This window comes from Trichoplusia ni, chromosome 14 (assembly GCF_003590095.1).
Source record: "Trichoplusia ni isolate ovarian cell line Hi5 chromosome 14, tn1, whole genome shotgun sequence".
Taxonomy (NCBI): Eukaryota; Metazoa; Arthropoda; class Insecta; order Lepidoptera; family Noctuidae; genus Trichoplusia; species Trichoplusia ni.
In genome coordinates, this window is record NC_039491.1 from 3,753,635 (window position 1) to 3,776,619 (window position 22,985).

Sequence of the window (22,985 nt, forward strand, 5' to 3'; positions counted from 1 at the left end):
TTACAACAGTGATTTTGAGTACTTACAGTGCTAAAGTACAATTTCTTTCAGTTATAAATAATAAGTATAGTTTCAGCTATAAATGTATTTAATAACAAATCTCAACATATGGTAAAATTAAAGCATAAATTGCGGTTATAAGTTAGCAAGGCCGATAGGAAATTAATTGTAAATAAAAACGAATACTAACAAATCCACTACTTTATTCAACAGTGTCTGTATTATGAGCTCTTAAAGCAGGACTTCAGTTGCTTGAGAGCGAGATGGCGCTACGCGCATTGAATTGCCATCTCTTTTCCGTATTTTAAACAACACTGATTTGTAAGTTCGTGATACAGGCAGAGGATAAAGTAAACAATGATTAGTTTGCCCTTGTACAGCATTTCTCTGTATTGAGCACATTGCTGTAGGCCGCGTTTGTTTATTATTTCAAGGAATTCCGTTAAAATCACCATAACATTTAAGAATTTGCCAACGAAATACGAATACTTGGGAGTGATCAAAATATGTAATATGACGTCATCCGTAAAATGAACGAATATTATTTCCAACATCTATTTAAATACGTATTGTATTTATTTTTAAAAGTAAAATATTTCAGGCTGATTCAATCACACAGTATTGCTGTTGGTAAATTTATACTCTTTGTTATTTTATAAGGTGAATTCAAGCCTTAATAGTATACATTTTCAAGCTAACTTTTTTAAAGAGATGGCTCATATTAATCTAATCAAACTTTATCCATTGATGGCACTCCATAAAAAATATCATTTACTTATAGTTTTAATAGCTTACTTGACAGGCAGGGCGTTCTTCAGTGAATAAAGCTATTCAAACGGTCACACCGAACGTTTTTGTATGAAGACATCACTGCTAAATAAAATATGGTTGTAAATAAAATTTAAGTATGAAGTGTCATGCAGAGATTATGATTGTTGCCTGCCAGTGGTCGGTTCGCAGTCCGGCGAGGGAAGATAGTGAGGAAACCATCGCACCTGAGAATTATTCAACTATGTAATTATGTTCAAAGACATTTTCTAGGCCATTTTTTCTTTAACACTTTATTTTACATCAACCATGCGATAAGAAAGAATACTATGTTCATAATTAGATTAAGTATACCTCGGGCTCCCGACTCTGAGGGAACCGCACAATAAAGAAAAATGTATTAAATAAACATAAAAAGATTAGCTTTTATCTGAAAAAAAGTAACGGTATTTTTTTTGTTTTTAAAAAGCCCTTAAAATATATGGCTTAATGTTAAAAGTTCAGTATCAAATAAAAACCAATAAAAAGAGTTTAGTCAAATAAAAATGTAGACGATAAATCGGTAATTCATTTCAGATCGAGTTTATTCAAACTCGAAATAAATTTGAGATTTTTATCGAAATTCTAATTTTGGCGTGATTTACGAGCGGCGTCAAATGTTAAAACAATTTAAATAAATCTTCGAGGAACGTCTATAATTGAAATACTTAGTAGAAGATCAAATATAAGTAGGAAAGACATTTATATTGTCCTTTTTTTCACGTTTTCATCAAATCCTAATTACTATATTTGGAAATTTGTTAGTTTGTAACATCTGAAACTACAAAAACAAATTTTAAAGGTTTCATAAATAAATCAAAAAACATTATTTAGGAGTAACCTAATCTTTTGCGAAAAGATTAATAATGAACCATGAGCTATCGTTTGTTTGAATGTTATTAAATAACAAAGAATCTGCTACCTGTTACGCTAAGGAACTAAAAAGACTAAACACATTAAACTAGTCAGATAAATGGTATATACTCATATGATATCACCATTGTAACGCCACGCGGTATAAGTACTTTTTTAAGAACGCCTGAGTGAACGTGAGATACTGGGACTGTAGTTAGATAAACGGCTCTCTCGGAATTAAATTACCAAACAGTAACTATTGCACGCAGGAAGGGTACGAGGTTTTCACACCTAATTACTTTTTCTGGTTGCTTCGTTGAGAAATGTTTTGGATGACATTACGCAGATGGTTTCCTTAACGGTTCGCTGATTGCTGTAATGGAGTACCCATTTCAAAATAGATAGTTACAGATGTAGTGTATTAAGAGTAGAGTAGGTAGTTATATTGTATCACAATTTTTCGCTTTTAGTTATAAGGATAATTGAAAGTATGTCAAGGACTATATTGGACGATGAAATTGCACGAATATTTTTAGTAAGTGTTCACAATTTTAAATATAGGGTTATTTTTTTACGTCCAGACAATTTTTTTCAGATAACACTGAATTGGCAATATGTAGGCACGCGAAAAAACAAAGCACTTTTTTAGGTTATCCTGAGTTGAACTAACTTTTCACTCGTAAAATTGTATTATTTATTAATTTATTTATATTGTGTTGGAATAAGGGCATAAGGGTCATTGTCCTCATAGAGTGTCTATTTAGGAAATTTTGAAATCCATTTTTCATAATATCGATTATAAATTAGACATCCATATTCAATAGATAGATATATATCTTTTTATTCGCTCTTAAGGAGTTATTATTAAAATTTAGCTGGTCGTTCAAAAATAACCCAGTTTGTAAGCATGTTGAATATTTTGACCCATTGATAAATTGTTTCATATTGGCTTAGCCTTTTCCCAACTATGTTGGGGTCGGCTACCAGTCCAACCGGTTTCAGCTAAGTACCAGTGTTTTACAAGGAGCGACTGCCTATCTGACCTCCTCAACCCAGTTACCTGGGCAACACGATACCCCTTTGTTAGACTGGTTGTCAGACTTTTCAAGCTTCTGACTACCTTGTAACGACTGTCGAAGATGTAGGAATAACAGCCGGGACCCACAATTTAACGTGCCTTCCGAAACACGGAGGAACTCGTTATGACAAAGATGGTCACCCATCTATGGACCAACCGCGTCAAGCATAGCTTAACCTGTGATCGATTCACTTATGCGGTTATAGCTTAGCCACAAGCTCCTCATTTATAAATTGTTTATTTCTAACAATTATGCCGCAAACCATCAAAACCTTATATGTTAAAATTGATAAAATCAAAAATCGGTTAACCAGACAGGCACTACCTGTCAGTAGATTTATTATTATCAACAAATGAATTTAATGTACCGCCACAAGGCAATGGTCAAAACAGCCTTGCTTATTTATTTTCCACATGAAAAAAAAGACTTTATAAAATAAAATTAGTATTCCACGTGTACGAATTTCTTTTACAGAAAATAACGGTTTAATTTTCCTTTCAGATTGCAGTGCCAGATACCAACCTCATTGTTTAAAGAAAACTATCAAAGGGTGAGTGATTTATAATAGCATTGTACGGCAACCAATAAAAATGTATTCAAAAGCTATTGTTCCACAAATAATCACGGAACCCGAGACAAAAGGCTCTTTTGCATTTAATATGGGCTAATAAAGCCCAATTTGTGTGCAATTGTAATTTTTAAATATATTAAAGCTGGTTATAAATGATGCCTATCCTCAGTATGCTTGAATCCATAATTCTTGGCTAATATAATGATGTATAAATTCAATTCTCCACTTGACGGCTACTATTCCGCAGATAGTCCGAACTGATGAGGATTTAAACAAAGTAATCGATTTTAAGTTATTGTAAATGTTGTTTTTACTACCTATCGAAAATATATAAGGTCTCTGTAATATACAATTTGTTAGCGTTCAGGAAAATATTAGGAAGCCCTAAAATATCAGGTCAACTGGATTAAATTTCTGCTCTACAAGTAATTTCATTTCTACGCCGATATTTTAGGAGCTATCCGTTCACGAAATTCCGCAACTCAAGTGCTGGTTCCGATCCAGTATTCAACGTGGTATTTTAACCTCTAACCAACGGGTTATCACACTTTAACGTGTGGCTTTCGTACCGGTATATGAATACACTCGAGGTTTAACTTTTTCATGTACATTATTGATGCTGATTTGCTTTTACTCGTTTCGTCAGATGCCTACCACGAGGCGATGTATTCCATAACGAAAAGCAATGACTCAGGTTGACTGCAACAGTCATACGATAAACCATGTTGGCTAAGTTGATTTATCTTTAACAAACGAAGGAATAGAATAAAACCCAAAATGTTTTATTCTTAACAATACCAGCCTATAGATTATCAAACAGCTGGGTACAAACCTATTCCCATTCAAGGAAGGTTTGAGTATTGCTCACCTACTACACTACTCCACTATCACCACTCTAGATCTCCGCGGGTTGGCATTTAGGATGATCATCTTAATCAATTCACCACGACAGTATTCACATAAGTAACTCACGAATATCGATACGTTTGAAAAGATAGACAACAAAGTTAGCTTCTGGTCACTGATCTGTTTCGTATTGTGTTGTATAAAGCGAACGGGCCGACCATTCATCCCCGTTGCCCGGCGAATAGGAACGGAACACCCGTCATTATTTAGCGATGTCGTACTCCGATTGATTTTACACAAATTGCACCGTTTATAATTTCCCTAGGGATTCGAAATTTCATGAATACTAATATCGATGTTCGATGCTCACATAAAATTGACGATCGAACGCATTTTATGTAAGACTTCTTATTAACGCCGTATTTGAATTTCTAAAAGATTTATGGTAATTCTTAAAGCATTTTGATAACGATTTATGTTCAAAACGTTTTAGTGTATCTGTCTGATTGACTCGAATAAAAAAAATATCTAGAAAGATTTTAGATGCCTTGACTTGGATAACGTGTATTTTTACTTGAGTTTGCCATTAAAAACGAACATATATTGGCCAGCATTATGATTTTTGGGTAATATAAGCCCGTGGCTCCGAAATTTCAACACAGGTAGATAACTCTAGCAGTCTTCATTCTCTGGATATTTATTGACAGCTGATAGTCAAAAGATACTCGAACCGATACGTGTAATAATTCTGAGGCCTCCAGCTATTACCAGAAACACCAATATACATATTGTGTAAACTTAACATTAATATGAGCTCTAATTTTATAATGAGATAGAGCAACAGTAGTAGTTCAATGCGTGTATTATTTGTAATTCATTGCTTAAACTACTTTTGACATAAATGTAAGCTGATTTCGTAAATATTGCTGCTTTTTTTTAATAATTACGTAATTGTTATACTTTTTACAGGTAGACACAGTCTTTTTTTAATTCACCTATATTCACATTCTTATTGTTAGTAAAAGAAAGCTGTTTTTTTATAATGTCCGACTGAGTGTTACTGGAAATTTTTGCCTTATTTTATTGACATGTTTATGTTATGTATATAAATAGAAGTCCAGAAGGTCGTTTCCTCCCTTTTTAAGAAAACATGTAAATTACATTAAAGCAATTTTATGTATCAAGATTATATATTTTATCTGGAAACACCATTAAGAATATTCGATACGATGTCAATAAAGATTTTATAGGCTTATCACAACATGAAAGGTCAAAATGTATGTGATTTTCCGCGTAACCATACAAACACTGCAGTAATAAATTTAAAAACAGATCGTTAAAAGTCGGGTCTAATAAAAATAACGATACTGTTTTATGAGGTACCACTCTTGTGGCGTTATTCAGTGTTTATATTGCTTAGAATGTTAGTTATCACTCATTTGTTATAGTCTGCGGAAACTGCAGCTGTTGTTAGAACGAATTACAAGAGCAACAAATCACTTGAAGGTTAACTACCACCCATCAAAGTAATATTAATACGATTGGGGAAGCTGAACAGCGCACTACACGGCGTTGACTGCACATATAGCCGAGTGGTTAAGGTAACCACGCTAAACCCACTGAGCGCGACCAGTCGCAGTTTCGAACCCCGTGTAGCATACTCGTGATCTACGAATGTTTGTCCTCAGTCTCGGTACCTTCGTCCAAGTGTAGTACGATTGCAGTTCAATTGCAGTCGGCGTGCAATTTGCAGTTGAAATACGATCCGTCTGTCTAGATCCTTAAATTGCTGTCGCTGCTGTTGCTGAGTGTTATTAATGATTTAAAAAAATGATAACAGTTTAATTTCACTCTCCTTCAGAATTGACCGTACCTTTATTGAAGATACAGGATTTCAGTTTCAAAGCGTAAATGGTTGTTGTTTTCACTTAAGCACACATTAAGCTCCTCGCCAGCGTAGGTACTTACTTTGAGCTTAAAAGCCCTAAACATCAACAATTTATTGGCAGCCTAATGTAATTCTAAATGATTGAAACATAAATTACTTTAAGCACGCAATAATTCTCGCTTGGATTACATAACCTTCATAAACCATTTATTTACTCGTTAAACATTAAACACTGACCATAAGTTAGTATGTGGTTTTGACAAATATTTAGTTTAAAATTTAAACGATACAATTTTTTAACGATTTTTTTTCTAACATTTACCTGTTTTTTCTTAGGTAAAAAGCCTCGATAAAAATCCTTTCAAAATCTCTGTCTGCAAGTCACGTTCCTTTCAGGAAAGCGTAAAGATTAAAGTTGTGATTACCAAGTACTGGTACCTGCGCTTCCTTGAGATTTAAATAATAAAACAAGGGATTAGTAAAATATATGCCAAATATAAGTTACATTGTCTGCACATTAAAAAAACTCCGTCATAATTTCCGTTGACCTAGAACCATGAAATTTGGCAAATCTCAATATATTATGGGACAAATAAAGAGGAAATCCGAAACTCATAAATTTGTTAACACATAATAAAAAGAAATATGATTAACGTTTTTGTTCATGCAATGTATCAGGAATGCGACTATATCACATACAAACGAAAACTGATCAGAAAATGTAGGCTTTAAAATATCTTACAGTGCTAACACTGATTTAATAGCTTAAATTTATTAAACTGGCAGATACTCAAGTCACATGTCCGAAAAGGAATTAATCACAAAAATAATTCAACAATCCGATTCACTTGAAATGTTCTATTTGTAATGCGAAGAAACACCGTCAAGCCTCTGAGCAACGAGAATGTATATTTTCTTTTCAGATGGGTCTGCGTGAGTATTTAGCTAAAGCACGTGCTGGAAAAATACCCGAAGTTTAACTTCCTATGTATCAAAATAAATTCGCCGTAGGCACGATCAAGATAGCGTTAAAATAAATAAATTGCGTCGAACTATTTGTTTTTACCGACCGTTAGAACGTTATAAAATAAATTACTGCTATATATTTAAAGTAAAAGAAAATTAAACAAAAAAAGCTGTTAAGGGAAGCCCTGGACGGAAATGGTCGGCAACAGAACTCTTTGTTTCTACAGTAAATATGAAGCTAGTATTTGTTTGTAGGTATTCCGTGGTAAGGCATTGTTTTAAGATAGATGTTTGTAGACTAATAAATAAAAATGTGGTTCCGTGCGAAATATGATAAATTTTGTTGACATAAAATAGTAGAAGAAAGAATAAATTATTTGGGAGATTTATTACAAATACACTTTGAGTAAGGTATTGACTATATCATTGATACTATTTTAGTGCAGTTTTCTAAATCAAACTCGTAATTGACTGAAGACAAATCGATTTTGAATTTCAAATTTTAAAAAGAAACATTTAAATGTCTGTTTTGTATAAATTAAGGTCAAAACAGAAATAAAAAAGTAGTGGCATAACAATTTAAAGCTCCCGTTAAAACCAGCCGATAAAAGTAGAGGGTTTTCCATACCGATGGAAGTATACGGTTTTGACGTTTAACCGACGGTCATACACGTTCACTTTACGGAGCCAGACAATGAGATGAAAGGTACGGCGAAAAATTAGATCGATTTAGTATTGTATTGGATATGCTGGAATCTTGAGAAGAATTTCAATGATTTGAGGGTCGCTAAAAGAGGTACATTAGCTAGTATAAATACCTTATAGTGATATACCATTCAAACAGAGTAAAAACTCTGTAGACAAGATATATTTACAGATACAAAGATTATTAAATAACTCTTTATTGTAATGGCAAGTCCAAGTCACGTGATGAAATGTAATTTCTAAGTTTGAGGTTTTCCATTCGATTTGAATTCTAATGCAATATGACGTTGCCTGAACTGTTTTCGTCATGATTGTAAATAAAAGACAACAAGATATCCTAATCTATGAAACTCAGAGTGTGTATTCCCTGTTCCTTTACTCGTATAGCCCATGCAACGACAATCCGACACGAAAGAAGGGAGATCAGGCGCAAGAATTAAATTTTTACGTGCTTTTTCAAAGTCAAAGTCAAAGTCAAAGTTCTTTATTTGCTAGAATGTAGGTGTACAAAGTATGATCTTAAATCTAAATGGCCCATTTACATTCTACCATTACATATGGTGTGCAAATATTTGTATTATGAGGTACGTACAATATAATGCTATTATTTAATTTAATTATTTTAAACCCTAAATAAACCACAAAATTATGAACTCCCGTCAATGACAGTTGTAACATCAATTTATTAATCAATGTCAAAGTTATATGTCAGTTTAAGAGATAAAAATGTTTATTTAATTATGTCTGTTAATACCATACCATACCATTGCCCATAACAAGTCATATCTATATTTTAATGTCAAAGATTTTATTTAATACATTTGAACCTCCATTAACTATCAAAAGTACATATATCAACGTTATTGATCAATTTTCTTCTCCGCGATATGACATAAATTCACTGAGATCGTAAAAACATTTTTCTTTCAACCATTGCGTCAACTTTTTTTTGAACTTGATAAAAGGTAAATCTTTAAAAACATTGGGTAATTTGTTATATACCTTTATGGCATTTACGTACGAGTTCCTTTTATACAGTTCGAGTTTGCATTGCGGTAGACATAACTTATGCTTGTTTCTGGGAGCTACATTCCGTTTCGTTACATCTTTATTCTTAACAAATAACTCTGGATGTTGTTGAACAAATAGGCATAATTCTTTAATGTACATACAAGGTAATGGTAAAATATTGAATTTTTTAAACAAGTGTTTACAACTATCTGTGTACCAGGCTCCACAGATTGCACGCACACATTTTTTTTGCACTCTAAACGCTTTTATAAAATCCACCGAATTTCCCCACAATAAAAGACCATATGAGAGTACGGACGAAACATATCCGTGATACGCACACAAAGCAGCTTCTGTGGATACCGTGACTCTTAATCTTTTTAAAGCATAAACAAATCTGTCGAGTTTGTCACAAACGTAATCTACATGTGATTTCCAGTTGCAATTCTGATCCAAATTTATACCCAGAAATTTGGTACTTGCAACTTCTTCAATGACCGTATTATTATAATTAACATTTAAAATCAATGGTTTTCTTTTATATGTATAAAATTGGATCATTTTTGTCTTCTCTATATTAATTTGTAAATTATTAGAATTTAGCCAGTGTATTATTTTGTCTATTGCTTTATTTATTTCTGATTCATACGTTTTAGCGTTTTCATTTTTTACAATAAGGGTTGTGTCATCAGCAAAGAAGATTATCTTATGGCAAACGGCATTTGGGAGATCATTAATATACATGAGGAACAAAAATGGTCCCAATATACTGCCTTGAGGTACTCCAAAATTATTTTGTTGAAAGGCACTTCTATGAACCACTCTTTTGTTATTGTTATGGATTTTAGAGATTTCCACACATTGTTGTCTATCATTTAAGTAGTCTCTCAACCATTCGTTCGCTTTACCTCTTATTCCATATCTTTCTAATTTGTGCAAGAGCAAATTGTGATCCACAAAATCGAACGCCTTGCTCATGTCTAGGAAGATCGCCGCGACTGGTAAGCCATCATTTATAGCCTGGGTGACAATTTTAACCAAATTGAAACATGCCAATGAAGTGCTACTATTTTGTCTAAACCCAAATTGCTCATCTCTAAGTAAACCATGACTTGTCGTAAATTCTTGAAGCCTTCTCAACATAACCTTCTCGAAGATTTTTGACATGATTGGAATAAGCGTCACTGGCCTATAGTTATTCATGGCCGTGGTGTCGCCTTTTTTATAAAGTGGCCTAACTATTGATTTTTTCAGTATATTAGGAAAAGTACCTTCCTCAAAAGATAAGTTAATCAAATAACACAGCGGTTGACATATGTATGGTGCACATAATTTAATTACTTTGGTGGTTATGTCATCTACTCCTGCTGCGTTTGTGTTATTAAGATTTTTAATTATTCTAAATATTTCCATAGCATCTGTAGGTTTGAGAAACATTGTATGTTCATAATTAATATCGATGTTTTTGTTTATCTCGTCAGCATTGTACTTAAAATTATTATTATTTGTCAATTGTATGTAAAAATCATTAAATATGTCACTTATTTCCTGAGGATCTTCATATGTCCGGTTTTTTATAACGATTTTGTCAATTTGTGTTCTTGAATTTTGTTCATCAATGTTTTCATTAATTACTGCCCATGTGGCTTTACATTTATTTTTATTATTATCTATATATTTCTTATTTTGTAGTTGTCTGGACTTATATATGCACTTTTTTAGTATGTAGCTGTATGATTTATATTTTTTATTTAGCATTTTTCCATTCGTTTTATCGTGTTGTCGGGTTAGGTATAGATATCTCTTTCTTATACAGGACCTTCTTATACCCTTCGTTAACCATTTATGATTCCCTTTTTTATTTGACCTTTTTTTTGTATTTATAGGGAAGCATAGATCAAAAAATAATTTAAAGAGACCATGAAATTCAGTAAACGCTTCTTGCAAGTTATTTTTTTCATATACATCGGAGAAAGTAAGAGACGACATACAACTATAAAAAGTCGCCATTTTGGAACATGGCAACTGTCAGATTTACTTTTAAACCACACACAACATTCCAAAAGTCGTTGCGTGACTTAGGATCAAACTCGAAACCTTTTTCACGGCTATTACAGCTTCATTAACATAAATAGTATAACCCAGTAACATAGTAACTGTCAAAAGCTAAGTATCAGACTTAGTTTTCGCAAACTCACGCATATTGTTTTGCCACGCTGTTGAATAACTTTCAAACAATATATTCAGGTAAACAACTTATGCTCTACAACATATCAATCAATTCTGATTTATGAAACTGTTTTTGTTCGAGTATTCCTTGCAATAGAACATAAATAATTCATTCATATCGTTAGAGTATCATGTGAAATGTTTCATGAGTGATTGCTTTGAAGTTTTTTAATGGGCGTTTGATACTCTTATACTGAAAGAAATATGGCAGTCAACTTTGGTTACAGAAACACTTATAATTATGTAGGTAGATCCCTCATCATCCTAGCCTTGAAACAACTATGTTGGGGTCGCGTTCTAGTCTAACCGAATGCAGCTCAGTACCAGTTTTACAAGAAGAGACTGCGTATCTTACCTCCTCGACTCCGTTATCTAGGCAACACGATACCTCTTAGCCAGACCAGTTGCCAGACTTTAAAGTTTCTGATTATTTGTAACGACTGTCAAAAATGTGTAATTAACAGCCGGGACGCACAATTTAACGTACCTTCCGAAACCTGGAGGAACTCGTTATCCACCCATCCAAGGACCGACCGTATCAAGCGTAACTTAACCTATGATCGGTCAACTTGTGTAGTTGTTGTTTAACCACAAGCTCCTCATGTAAGTAGATACCTATTGTGTAAAATGTTATAAATAAGCAGTTTCAAATAACGATTCCCTTTTCCAGTTTGTAAATCGATTTGTGTTCCGCCCGCCAAATGCTGAGAAAATTTACAGTAAATATTTAGACAACGGCCTTTTGATTTTTGTTTGTAACAATCAAAATTTAAGTGAGTAAGATTTCATTGAAACCATCTTTGTAATTGGTTACAAAGCCGTTCTATTCATAAAACAAACAGAAGTTATCACAACAAATTATCATTTCAACATTCTTTGATAATTCTGGGAATCTTCCGATCTTTGCTGTATGGGTTTCATAAAATCCTCTCATTGCTAAAATGCTTTGTTCCGAAACCGCTTTGTTACATTTATAAAGGAATTCAGACTTTTTGACATGGGTCCTGGGAAATTGATAAAAGTTTGACGAGATGTCAAACACGACAGCGTTATTTTATTTTACTTTTTACAAATCATTTCCTCTCACCGGCTTAAACCTGAAATTAAAAAAGAACGTGTTTTTTTCACAAAAAACCTGTAGTTTTTGTAACAGAATACCTTAAAACAAATCGAATTTCAGTTAATTGGCTTAAAATAAACAGTGATAAAATCAAATCTTTCATGATAGACCATAAAATATTGCTATAAAATTCGAACAGACTTATTTCAAACAAACACGTAGTTTGAAAACATGTTAAAAGCGTACAAATCCGCAGTCGTAGTTCCGCCTACTTCGTTATTTATTACGCATACACTTTACACCTGTTACTTTAAAAATGTATTGCAAACAGAAATATCTGCGTTTGACTTAAACTCAAATAAAGGGTTGCGAAACTTTCGCGGTTTTGCTGAACAAATATGGCACCGGTCAACGACAAACAAAACTGTGAACAGTTAACAGTCAACAAAGCTCAAGTTAGTCATTTACTTTAGTTTAAACATTACTAGTTCAAAAGGCATAAATAACTCACAGGGGTTTTTACATTTATTTATGACCGACTCCCGCACTAAGGAATAGAAGCATTTAACCCTCAAGTCGCGGTGGACTTAACAGACATTCAAGTCACATGCACAAAGACTCCAAGACTCAGAGCATGCGTTTGTGGAAAACACAAGCACTAGTCCTAAGTGTAAGTTGAGATCGAACCCGTCACACGTCAGGCATGGTTTGGCCTAATAGCTTGTGTTAACGAGAAAATAAAATGGCATTTATATGTAAGTATACCGGTAAATAATTTTATTATAGAACGCGCTGAACTTTAATCTGTGACATAATTGATCATATTTAAAAATGAAACTTTTTAATTGAGCAATCGGCAACGATCCTACCGATTACTTAAACAGATTTTGAGTAACAGAAGTAATGTTAATAATCGAGGGTATAATGCTCGCTTCATTGTTTTAATTTGTATTTGTTCAAGTGAATAATTAAAATTTGTTCGATTTGAAGCGTAAATAATTTATCTTTTCAGATATTTTACTAGTAAATTTATAATCGTAATAAATCAATGAGACCGCTCCAAATGTATCTTGAAATATTTTATTGTAATGAGAATCGATTACCTTTGACTTTTCTATCAGCTAAGGTTTAATCAAATAAGGCTGGCAGACTGAAAGTAATCACGTAATCGCTTTGTCTACGTCTTTTAACGTAAAGGTAGCTTTAGAACAGTCCGTTTGAAGATTATTCTACCAATGAATTTAAATTAAGCATTGAAATAGCCAAAGGTCAAATAGTTTTGGCGAAAGAAAGGATGCCTTTGCCCTGCCGTGGCCGCATAGAGAAATAACAATAGTTTTCATTACATTAGAAAAATATTAAAACTTGAAACATAAAATGATAATTATGTACCTATAATTCACATATAAATGGTTGGAAATGGAACTGCCGTGATAGAAAAATATAACGAAAGAATTACTTGACAAAGTACATCAGAAAAATATACAGTGTTACAAATAGCTGTCACTAACATAAGCCTGATTAAATGCTACCAAACATTCCGGATATTGAAACAAAAATTTACTTCTTTTATTTACTTTTATTCTTATTTTTGTGTTTTCTTTTAATAAAAGGAATTTCCTTTTTCGAGCTACATGTAGGTAAGGTATCCTGTTGCTTAACTACAAAAGGCTATATTTCGGTTTAAAGGAGGCTCGCTGCGTGGTTTATAAATAATTAATGATGTTGTTACAGCATGAAAACCTGAAAATGGAAACTATAATTATGTACCACAAATATTATGTTTCAAACTTTGTACGTGAATGAGCTGGTAGGCGTAAATAATTATTATAATATTATTATCAAAACTCCTTTGAAAGTAACATTAAAGTTCATGGATTCGAAATGTAGGTCATAACGTTTGAAATGATATTAAAAAATATAAGCATTCGTTTTTCAAATGGTCTCTGTCATAAATAAAAAAAATAAAACCTTTTTACGTATGGCAGAAGCAAGTAAAGGATTTACTAGATCCCCAGGCATGTGACCTCAATACATAAAAAATATCTACTGTTCTATATCATAATTTAATTCCGTGATCCGCGCTGTGGTCGTTCGAACAACAGACCTTTAAATTGTAACCCCTGAGACAGTTTTTGTTCTTTTCGTCAAATATTTGAGACGAAAATTTGCTTACATATTTCATTTAACATTGAATGTATATATGTACTTTTATACTACACTTTTTTCTCTTCTATAAATTTTTACAATCCATTTTCTCATGGTCCTGATTCAGTTAAATATCCATTCGTGCGAATGCTCGGCGATATTTTTCTGCCAAATGCTCATAACTTGCTCATACCTGTAATATTTTGTTGAATTTTGTTTTTAGAATAACGGATCCCGCGTTTAACCTGCGCTCGTGCAAAAGCTCACCCAAATGTCTGGTTAGAAGAAAGGTGATTCACTAGATCATATCAGCGAAGGACGTATGAGAAATAAATGCTTAAGTATCATGACCATAATTAGTGCAAACAATCCAAATATTTCATTGCGGAAATATTTTTTCTAGCTCCTATCACTCAAGACAATCTTAATTGCACGACTTTTATAATATACCAAAAAAAAAGTAAGTATTGTTAAGCATAGTTTTCTTTATAAGGTAATACATTTTAATAAGCTTATCTGTCATCGGAATTCGAGCGAATGACCACAAACCCGCTGTGTTTAATCTGTTTGGAAGTTCAAGGTCATATTTGTCGCCATACGAGCCTCTGTTACTAAGGCTCCGCTGTCTATCCATCTATCGCTCAGCTTATCAAGAGGTATCTCATTAACTATGATAACTAGGTAGTTGAAATTCACAGATTATGTATTTTTGGAGACACTATATTAAAATAAAGGTAGGGAGACTAAGTAACTGTGATGCTACGTAACCTTCAGTATCGCAAGTCTGACTCGCATTGCTCCTGTTGTTTTTTATTTTATAACGTAGGTACATAGGTCTGGAACAAAAGTTGTGCTTCAAACATTTCCAAACAATTAAAATATTAAAATTGCTAAATAAACATGTCAACTAAATTTATATCTTTTATTATAAATATAAATTGTTTACGGTATGCGATACTAAACGGTCTTAAAAGTACTTATAACTTCACAACTATTTAACATTACTTACAGTTCAAGACCCTAATGGGGACTTACTGCAAATGTTCAGTGCTATTATATGCTATTAAAGTAGGTCTTCTGCTATCATTAAAGCGAGAGAGCGCTCTACATTACGAATAACAGTGTCTTGCTTCCACATAACCAAAATCCTTTAAGAGTTTATAAAGGGAGTTGATTACAGACACCTGTATAATCACCTTGTTTATGTTATACTCAAGCGCTAAGGGTTTCAATTTGGAAACCCTCTGGAGCCCAAACTAATCGTGCCTAATGGTGGTCGAGAACTCGAGAAGGGTATTAAGTAATGGACGACGAATGACAAATTAATTATAATTTATCGTTCTACGAATCTTCTTTTGATAATTCGTGTACGGGCCTGAAAAAAAACGGGACAGTTTTGTTTGTTGAAACATTACCTACGGGTTCACGAGCCACGTTAACTAACAACTCGGAAAGATTTATTTATTACCTTACAAGTTTTCTGATGCCTGTAAGACCAAATAGATTAAATATTTCAAATGCTGATATCTTTTTGGGTTAATTTCTCAGTCGCTATCTCGATTGAAACAAATAACCATCCTTGCCTGTTCAGACTATGTTGGATTCGGCTTGCAGTCTAACCGGATGCATCTAAGCACTAGTGTTTTACAAAGAGCGACCGACTGGCGACTGCCTATCTGCCCTTCTCAAAACTATGTACTTGAAATAAAAGCTGATTAAAACAAATAAAAGAGCAAGTACCAACCAGTATGTTTATCAAGAAGCGACGATATTTAAAAATGCAATAATATTCAAAGTAAGTAGCGTGATTAATCATAATAAATCACGATACTAACTTCACGTTTGTTTTGTGGTAACGACAGTTCTAAGAATCAATTATGGCAAATGGATCACTTAAGTGTTTGTTCATTGTGACCATGCAATAATTTCTTCCTTTAATAAACTCGATATTGAAGGCCATGGCTTTTAGTTGTATCAACATAACGTCAGGTGCAAAGATGTTTGGTCTCATGTCGTATTTAATAGGTTTTTATTGGATTCATTATTTAGGCAAATGGAAGAAGTGTTAAAGAATCCAAAGGACCTTTAATAGCTGCAGCAGTTTTATAATTTGTTAAACCATTTGTCATTCTAGCCAATATTATTTCACTGCGGAGCGAAGGGCTCCTATATTTTTTTTCCACAATTTCCTAAACCTAACCTCCTCGGACCAGCCTTCTTGGTTTGCCCTCAACTGTTCTTTGTTAACTCTAAATTTAAAATCACTATTTTAAATTTATTTTAATAATACTTTTAAACATCATGATCTTATCAAACAATACTCTGACTCACCCACTACAGACTGTGTAGAAAAAACGGCGCACCAAACACCACACCAGTTAAATCGGAGTAAAAGAAAATACGATTGTATAATCAGTGCGGTCTGTTTATATCTGTGCCAACGTTCCGCATGTTCTCGTTCAACGGTCAACAAAACATGTCAACAACTGTTCGTATAAACTCAGCTTCATACGGGCCGAAGTTTGAACGACCATACACAGATAGAACTTATCGGAAGAAAATAGAACAAATCGTTACAAGTTCGCACGAATTCAATTACAAAGATAGGAATAGAAGGGAATTCCGGATGCTTACTGGTCAACTTTCATAACTATGTTAACCTTTTTCGTGTCTGTTTTAGTTTTCTTTACGTTTGATGATATGTCTAGTTATAAGCCGATTGCTATAAGGATCGTAGTATGATGCCATGCCTTAGTAGAAAGTGAAATGGATTTCCTTCTCCTGTCTTTGCCATAAGACTGGAACAAAAAACGTACCTAGAAAATATATAAAAGTTTTCGCTTGACTTTTTAAATTAGTTGAAAGGGCTTTGTGTTAAAAATGTAGACTTGGCGTAACAATAATAATAGTCAAATCTTTTTCAGCAAATATTCTTTCCCTTTACATCTAGAGACAGTTGTCACATTCTAATTGATAATTATTAGAATTTTCAGAATCGTAGCGCTTTTTCTAAGCAGAAATGAATTTTCTAAATTAAATTCATTTTGCTTTATAGTTGTACCGTCAGACAGAATCGTATGAGCTCTTCACTGTATGTGCTAATCCTGGCACGTCCCGGAACGCGAGATATATTGAAATAAGTCTTGCGTCGTACAGTCTGTGGCAGAAGTCTGTGAACACAGCCGGATTTACAAAATGCCAGTATTTTTCAATGGCATACAGGAACTGGGGAATATTATTACCTACTTTAAGACTTGCCTACCTGGTGCTTAGCAGGTTTTTTAGGTAAGAGTCAGTTCTAATTCGTTACATAGTACTAAAGCTACAGCACATCGAATTAATTGATAGGACAAACCTATTTTGTTAACTGACTTCTGTTGCTGAGCGTACTTATCACGACTTAAATCTCTTTCAATAGAAATCGTTACTATTTCTCACACGTACATATGTGAAAATTGAATAAGTTAAACTGATAACATGGTCGTAAAGATTTTTTAAATCAATACTTACAGTTTAAGGAAAATGGGAAAAAATACTAACTGTCGTATCTACTTACTTACTTGCCTAAGTATTTTATTCAAATATCTTAAAAACGTAATGATTAGAATCGTCTGACTAATAACGGACCCACAAGTTCTTAATCATGAACTGTCGCGACGGCGGTTTTGTATGAATGAGAATGAGAACTGAGTGACACTGAAACGTGAGTAAACAGCTTTCTGTACTGATATTATAAAGCGATAAACTTTGTGATTTTGTAGAATATAATGAATGTAAGTGTTTTAACATTTTTTCATAAAAGCTAATTTATTTATGACTGTAGGTTCTCAATCAATTATGAATTCATATCATGAAAATAATAAAATATGCAATGTTTAAAGATAATCTGCTTATGAAAGGGATATTGTTATTATAATTGTGTTATCTATGGCTTGTTCTGTAAATTTATGTTGGCGGCTGACCTCATTTGTTTGCTTAGAAGCAGGAGGCTTCAGGAGCCTAGATTTGATGGATGAGGTAAATTGAGATGAGATTTAATACGCATTAATATGTATGACGAGGTGGAATGATGTAGAAAAAAGATGATGTAACGCAAATAATCGTTAATCAATCCTGTCATACAGAGTTTTTTGATGGAAAAGTTTGTATTTAATCTGCCTATAAGAAAACTTATGTTGATTTAATTATTTTATTGTGTTTATGGAAGGAAATTAGGATTTTCGTTCAAAGTACCTTTTAGTTTTACAGTTGACTTTTATTATGTTAATTTCCATTCTACTCGCTTTTATTCGAAGCTATGCTTTAAGTTTTAGTTGTCATTTTTTATCATGCCCTTATCCCAATTATTTTATTTGGTGTCGGCGCAACATGTCATCTGCTTCCATACCTTCCTATCAGCCATCATCTCACAAGAAACACTCTTTACAGACATATCGTCTTTCACACAATCCATCCATCGTTTCTTTGGCCGTTCCCCTATATCCATCCACATCCATACTTAACGTAGTAAAGTTATTTTCAAAAAACCCAACCACGTTGAGAAGCACGGTAAGCGTTTGACAAACGCATGTGACTTGAATGATTGTAAAACTCCCGCAACACAAGTATTAAATTCCATACTGTGGATGTCTTTATGGAAATCAAAGGTTTAGCAAAAATATAGTGTCATATAATATATTCCTGAATCTTGGTTCCATTAAGTACTAGTAGAAGTGAGTTAGCCAGTTACCTAACTTATTTGCCGCTACGAGATAGGCAGTCGGCGACAGTGTATTTGGAAATCTGTTGCTTCTAACACTTTGACACAGTTTCGTTTTAACTGTTTTAGGTGCATTAAGCTGGCTAAACAGTCTTTGTTTCGTAATAACTATTTGATACCCATCCGACTTTGTTTTCAAGTTCCCGTATGTAAGTGATAGTGTTTAAAAATAAACCCTATTACTATGGCATCCGTCCATCTGTCCGTCTATCCGTCTATCTTGATACAATATATGATAAATACAAAAATACCGGACTACAGGAATAGAGGTTCTGTGAATGTGTCACTTTAAGAATATGAGTCGAGGTTCAGTCGCAAATTGTGTAATCTTGATTGATTTCATAATGGACGAACTACATACATTTTTATTTTTCATACTCAGACGTCCCCTTTTTAAATTGAACAGAAACAACACAAACTACAGATGCTTTCTATACGTAGTATCGGCATTGTTTGAAACAGATAAGATCCGCCAAGATATTCAATAGCAGGAATATCAATCTACTGGTATTTATGAAAATTGTCTTCGATTTGTTGTTAGATTGCAGACAGGATGGGCAAGTAAATCTGCTTGCTATGTTACATTCATGGGTCTGCTTTTATATCGTAACTAGCGGTTGCCCGCGACTTCGTCCCCGTGGGTAGAAGATATAAATTATGATTTATACCTGCCCCGGTTTTTTCACATTTTCCATTGTATCTTCGCTCCTATTAGTCGCAGCGTGATGGTTTATAGCCTTACGCCTTCCTCGATGAATGGTCTATTCAACACAAAAATAATTTTTCAATTTGCACCTGTAGTTCCTGAGATTAGCGCGTTCAAACAAACAAACAAACTCTTCAGCTTTATATATTAGTATAGATTTCATGGCCAAGAATACTTTATAAAACTAACTAAAAATGAAGCTTGAATCTTAAGAAAAAATAGAAAGCACTTTTTGCCTTGTAGCGAAAAGTGTGCTAATCAAAGTTCAGTTCAGGGTAAGCTTGACGTTAAAAAAGACCATCTGAAAAGCTAGTCTGAATTTATTTTTTTGCCGTCACATAAGTTATACCTTGAATATTTAATTTTTTCTTAACACTCCCTAACCATAACTTTCGAGTTAGTATTTTTGGCGTGAATCCAAAAAACTAAGCTCACTCGATATGAAATATTTTTCGGTACATCTCTTACTGATCTTGAAACGGACAAGAAATATACACAACTCAATTCATAAATAAGTACTGTAAACTATAAAATGTTAAACGTTGATATTGAATAGTAAAACATAAGCCGTGATATCATCTACGTATCTAAAAGAAAAATATACGTGTCTCAGCTGTTTCTCATTTCAAGTGAGTCGAAGAAAGCCGAATCGATTATCTTGGTAGGAGCGGGAACCTATCACTATTCTACAACGTGGACATTTACATGCAATGGAAACGTATTTATTTTTTAACCCCCCGATGCAAGACCATGGCGTGCTAAAAGTTTGACGCATCTGAGTGTGTATCTGAGATACGATAGCTGTTCAACGAATTAACCAAATTTGTTAATTTTTATTTTAATTATGGAAAAGTTGGAAGTGTCTTGGCTATTATACCCACCGTCAAATTTAATGAAGTATTATGTATTTTTTCACAATCTATTGGGTACCAAATGAAAAATTGACAAATGTAAATACTAATTATGTCCAGTTTCAAACCTGTTTTAGCGCAAAGAGGTTACAAAACTTTGCTATGTTGCTGTAAAAATATAGAATTTATTTATACACCTACATTTCCAAAATATTTTAGTCATTTAAACCATAACATTCTAGAAAAAGGACGTGCTCTATTCTTAGTGCCTTTCAGCAACAATACATGTCCCTTACAAAAATACAGCAATGAGCACTTACTTTTCCACTTACGCTTTTTTCCCATTTTGACCAGTTTTTCTTTCAAACCTCTTTTCAAAATATTGTTCAGTCTTATCATAATAAAAACCGTCATATTTATAAAGAATTGTTACAAGAAGGCACGTTCCAACCGGTAATAAGATTCAAAGCATCTTTACAACCCTATAGATAGACAAATCCGTTTTAAATAACAATCGTGTTTCCCCTTGTCTGGTTTTACATTCAAATGCCATGAATTTCATCGTACCGCCGCAAGAAAAAAGGAATTTCATCTACTTACGGGAAGGCAATAAAAATGCTAAGAATAAGATACTGTATGTATTGTGGTATGTAAGTACCTACTTACATATTTCACGATCAAAATTCGCTTCGTCTAAGTACAATGTTTATTGCAATACTGTAAAGAGTCAAGTGGGTGGAATGTGAATTTGAAAAAAAAAATGGTTTTGTTAAATGAGTACTTTTGAGTTATATTGTAGGCATAAATAAAACATGTTTGTCCTAAATAAAGAATATGTTTGTAGCGAAAATATTCACATTTCGAACACTAAACATGTGCAATCCGTCAATTCTTTTAAAACAACTGCGTAAGACAAAAATATCAATCACGCTTGAATCTCAAATCAAACTAAAAATTACGACTCAGTCAAACAAGTTTAATAGTCACGGGGGTCTTTCAGCTAGTGTAACATATGCATCCAATTTGTTTAAACAAAAAACATACAATGAAAATAGATTTCGTTGCAATGGATTGGCACAAGTCGATTAAAAACACATACAAAGCTTATTCCCGAGAGAATCAAAAGCGTAAAAGTAAAATAAATTGGAAAAAGTCATTTTCAACTTTCGCAATAATTTCTTTTTCGTACCATTTGCCATTCAATACGGTCCTGTGAAACAATTTCGTCTTTCCGATTGATTAAAAATGAATTCATAATGGGATAATCGTGTTCGCTTAATCGCGAGGAAACTTGAAAGGTAATAATATTCTGATTGAGCAAAAGCAAGCTTTAGCATTGAATGCTAAACTTTATTATATTCAATAAAATCTATTGAAAGAAATCGATGATTCTTTCACCTTTTATGGATTTATGAATATTGAATACTAAAAGGAAAACATTAACTTTGAGAAAGTCTTAAATTTTTAACGAATGCTAATTTAAGCCATGATAGTGACATGGGCTTTAAAATGATTGACATTGACTGCACGAATAGTCGAGTTGTTGAGATCACCACGCTAACCCTACCGTGTAATACTTGGCACGGGTTCGATCCCCGCGTATGACAACGATTTATGTGATCTGTAAATGCTTGTTCTGAATCTAGGAGTTTCTGCGCGTGTGACTAGAATGTATCTGAAACCCCCACTGCTGGGTTATATAAATAACACCGGTTTACAAGATGCAGCCATTTATGTACAGCTTAGAATGTTTTGAAAACATGGAAATAGACTCACGATACTGTGGGTTCCGTACAAATAGGCAAAAGAAAAACAAATTTGTCACCCATTAAATATATGACCTTACCAAACGTTGATTATTCACGTCTTTGATTTTTATTGATTTTATAGCGGTAACATAAATGTATTATCTGTGAAAAATTTAAACTGCCTAGCATTTACGATTGATAAATTACAGCATGGTGGCAAACGGCGGACAGAGCCTTAATATAAAGGCTTTCGTTTTTTCCTATGGTTACGAGCCCTAAGAACTCTTTATCTATGCCAAGTAAACAATGATCTTTATAAGTTTACTATGTTAAGGTAAGTTTTATCCTTAACCCGAACAAACATTGGAGAGCAATTAACTCACCAGATTATTTGCCTGTAACCGCCAATACAGATCCATTTGAAATGATCTTTATTGAAAAGAAAACTCATTGAAAGTGAAACTTACGAACAGGAAACGGGGCATTACAACGCTTATTTACTTTGAATTGTTCTGATGGGACTTTTAGAGTTTGGTTAAGTGTAATGATCTGTTATCGTTGCCACGATTACCGGTGACAATTTCCTCAAACAAAATAACAGCTTTATTTGTAATGGTTGTTGTTTGATGTTGTGAAATGTCTATTATTATTTGGAATTGACAAAAGAGTAAGATCTCCGATTGACTACACGTAAATGTTGAACAAAGGCTTCAAACTTGATAAGAATTCAAAGTAAAAGATATAAATGTGCAGGCA

The 22,985-nt window shown here is 33.4% G+C and overlaps 1 protein-coding gene across 5 annotated transcripts in view; it reads left to right on the forward strand.

The window, feature by feature from the left end:
- Positions 1-22,985, forward strand: part of LOC113500442 (tachykinin-like peptides receptor 99D) — a 101,044-nt gene that overhangs the window by 29,043 nt on the left and 49,016 nt on the right. For 4 of the 5 annotated variants that reach the window (XM_026881241.1, XM_026881243.1, XM_026881239.1 and 1 more), the window contains exon 2: positions 3,243-3,291. The gene's annotated coding sequence lies outside the window, so the exon portion shown is untranslated. Of the gene's footprint in view, positions 1-3,242; positions 3,292-22,985 lie in introns of those variants that run through there. The other variant, XM_026881244.1, reaches the window with a different exon arrangement.